The following is a 3,364-nucleotide window of genomic DNA, read 5'->3' as shown; positions in this document are numbered from 1 at the left end:
GCTTGTGCCAAGTGAAAGCAGTACCCTGATTGGGAAGAACTGCGCTATTTGCTTGTACATTTATGAAAACAGAGGTGAACTCTAATGAGGAATGAGGACATGCCTACAAATACATCTGTAGTTTATATTTTTCTCTTCTAAAACCCTGTCTTTAAAGTGTTAGAGACCTGCAAAGCAAAATGCTAAGAAATGCATCCCCTGAGAGCTGCAGCTCGCTGTACAGCAAAGCACCTGTGAGCACATTCTGGGCAGTTTGGATTCCCTCCAAACTCCCAGCAGAGTCCTGTGACCTGCTTGCTTCTCATGAAGGAAAAGCCTCAGTCTCCTCCTCACCTCTGTTTTCCATCGTCAGGGAGCTCGAATGTCTGAGGCTGCAGCCCATGGCTGTATCCCTTCCTTTCATAGAGTGCTCTGCAGCCAATCCTGCCCCTGGAACAAGTGCACTCAGAGCCAGAAAGCATCAGGCTCAGTCTGAGCCTCTGGGGCTGTCTCTCCATCTGTTTGTTTAATGACGCGCAGCAGCCTCATCTCCGACTTCGCCCCTCAGGACAATAATCCACTCTGATGTTTAGGCCAGCCAGCTATTCTTCCCAGACCTGACTGTGGTTGGGGCACTGTAGGCCAGAGAAGGCTTAAAAGTCTTTTTATGAACAGCTTTATGGCTCAAAATGTTGCTCTGAGATCTGCAGGACACGCAGAATGCTCGCTGGAGTTTGCCTGCTTGTTTTCTGCTGAAGGAAGGGATGCGCCTCAAAATCCAGATATGTTGATTCCTGAGATCACTGAGTGAGAGTGGCAAAGCTTTAGGGAAGAGAGACTTCAGCAAAGTGCTGGTTTCAAAATCCTCCTTTTCTTTAATTGCTTGGCTTCCATGGTCTTTGGTGTAAGAAAGTGGAATGGCTTCTTTCTGTACAGATGTTAAGATGTCAGAAGGAAAGATTGGCAGGGTCCCTAATCCTAACCATATCCCCTTAGGAATGCCCAGGTGGTATTAGTCTGAGTGAAATACCCCCAAGAAAGGAAACACATTCAGGCATATTCTTTGGGTTTAGTGCCCTATTAAATAAGGAGAAACATACCCTTGGGATCAAAAAAGAAAATATTTGTCTTTCCCATAGTCCATTACTAGGTTTTCCCTTTTGTTTTGGAGGTGGAGATTGTGTGCAGTAATTCTAGCATGATGTATCTCACATTGTGTCTCTCAGGCAGAACAAAGAGGTTACCCAGCTACTCTGGTTCTGTTCCTGAGCCCTTCAACAAAAAGGGGTTCTGTTCTGCCATGGGCAACCTGGGCCTAGGGCACTGTGAATAAGATTTTCTGAAGCAGGTGACCTTAAGGTCTTTTGTGAGCTCCATGTGCTCTTGGCTCACCTTGGGACCAGGAGAAGATGCTTCTGGGGCCCTAGAGAAAGAGGTCTGGGAATGGCAGGGGCAGCTACTCCACCTGCTTTGCCATTGAGAAATTCACACCAGCCAAAAATCCACATCCAAACATCTGCAGTGGCTGGCAAAGGCAGTGCCAGGCTGGATGAAATGCAAGCCCTGAATTACAGAGACAGATGGAGCAGGGTAAGAGGGAGGCATGGGTCAGAGGAAAGCAGCAGCTGAAGCATGCAGGCAGCTTTCTCCAGGGCGAAGGAGCAGGAGCACTTCCCTCCTTGGAGCCAGCCATCACCCAGCGTGGTGCCGAGCACAGGGGGCACTGCCCACGCAAAGTCGCCAGCAGTGCATCAACAAAAGCCCTAATGAAGAACAGAGCAGGGTTATCACTCACCCAGGAGCTGCAGCTCTGCCAAAAGAGCCACGGATGAAGAACACAGATGGGAGCGTGTGTCTGCACCCACCCACCCGTGTAAGTGTGGGATGTGTGCCCAGGGCACGCTGCCCTGCTTGGGTCTGCTGTCCTGAGGGCTTCCATACAAAAGCTTCTCAATTTGCTTGAGCCTGTGTTCAGTCAAGGAGCTTGATTTCGGTGAAATAAGGTCAAACCCTCCTAAAACCAGGAGTTGAGGGCAATTTTGAATGCTTGAATTGATTACATTGAGTGGGATCTGGGAGCTTGAACATTTTAAGATGCTTCCACTTAAGGCATCATTAACTGATGGTGAAAGTCAGGGTGACTGAAGTCTGTCCCCATCATACATTTTGAAAGAGCCTCACAGCTCTGGAGGAAGCAGGACAATTCTTGCTTGCAGTGCCTTTGGAGTGGGAAGGGCCATGGATGGGTGGGAGCCTTTCAATTTCCATAGCACAGCACCTCATGGAGTTTATTCACTGCAATCAGCTTTTCAAATTCCTCCATTTGCATCCTGATAATAGCCGACCAAGGCGGTTTTCTCCATTCTAAAACTCTCCCTCTGCTCCGCCTTATTCAGAGGTGTTCAGGAAATCTGGCTCTTTCCCCTCCTCTTCCCTGCTCCCCCGAAGAGCTTTTCTTTCTCCACAAGCAGCATGTTGCATCTTTCCCTCGCCCTGGCAGATGGATTTGTAGGATTGTGTGTGCTCAGGGTTATTGCTGCTACCTGCTATTTCAGCAGGAAGAGCCCCCGTGTGCAGGAGAGAACAAAGGCCGAGGATTCCCGAGGTCTCCATTGATGCAGAAGGCACCGAAGGGAACGTGAAAGAGATAAGAGAGACTCAGCAAGATCCTCCCTCCTCCATCGCTGCCCCTCCCTCGCCCTCCGATTCAAGGAGCAGGGGCTGGTTTGTGAATGAGGAGCCGGAGCTCGTTCAGACGGAACAAATACCAATAAAGGAGCACAATAGCGGCTGCTCCCGAGCCGGAGCCGGCAAGGAAAAGGTAGCAGCTCTCAAGAGGGGGCTTATTTCCCGAGGAGTCATTGGTGCGTGACAGATGGAAGGAACTAATAAAATATTATGGACTTGCAGAGCTTTGATCTTCCTGCGTTTTTTCATTTCCCCCCTTCTTCCCAAGGGTACAGGCTGTGTTATCTAAATGAATAGGGTGGAAATCTCATTTGGAAAAGGCTACCCTGGCAGCATGGCTTGTGGAGGGAATGTCAGCAGCCTGCTCTGGCACCATGCTTTGGTGGGAGCTGGATTTTTGCTGCAGCAGGTTTTCATCGCTTTTGAAGCACCTGTACCCCTTCCCATTCTGTTCCCAGGGCGTCTTTCCGCCTGCTTGCAGGTCTGCTGGAGCAGGAGTGGGATAAGAACAGCCATTTTGCAGCTTTGTGCTCATTTTGCAGGTTCTGCTCTATGTGCAAGAAAGAGTAAATGCATTTTTGGGGTCAGTGTGCTTTCCTGTTTCTGTTCCAACTGCTGCAGCTCACAGAGACCCAGCAGCCCTGAGCTGGGGCCCTCAGCAGCCAACAGCTTTTAATCTAGTTTTCTTACTGTGACT

The 3,364-nt window shown here is 49.5% G+C and overlaps 1 long non-coding RNA gene across 1 annotated transcript; it reads left to right on the top strand.

Annotated features, from left to right (window-relative positions):
• The first annotated feature begins 226 nt into the window (after positions 1-226).
• LOC137480578 (uncharacterized) lies at positions 227-2,888 on the top strand. Its single transcript, XR_011002980.1, has 2 exons — positions 227-1,852; positions 2,535-2,888. It is a non-coding gene; the product is annotated as an uncharacterized lncRNA (long non-coding RNA).
• Positions 2,889-3,364: the final 476 nt, after the last annotated feature.

This window comes from Anomalospiza imberbis, chromosome 11 (assembly GCF_031753505.1).
Source record: "Anomalospiza imberbis isolate Cuckoo-Finch-1a 21T00152 chromosome 11, ASM3175350v1, whole genome shotgun sequence".
NCBI classification, from domain to species: domain Eukaryota; kingdom Metazoa; phylum Chordata; class Aves; order Passeriformes; family Viduidae; genus Anomalospiza; species Anomalospiza imberbis.
The sequence above is the reverse complement of the archived record's forward strand: the minus strand, read 5'-3'. Positions and strand labels throughout refer to the sequence as shown.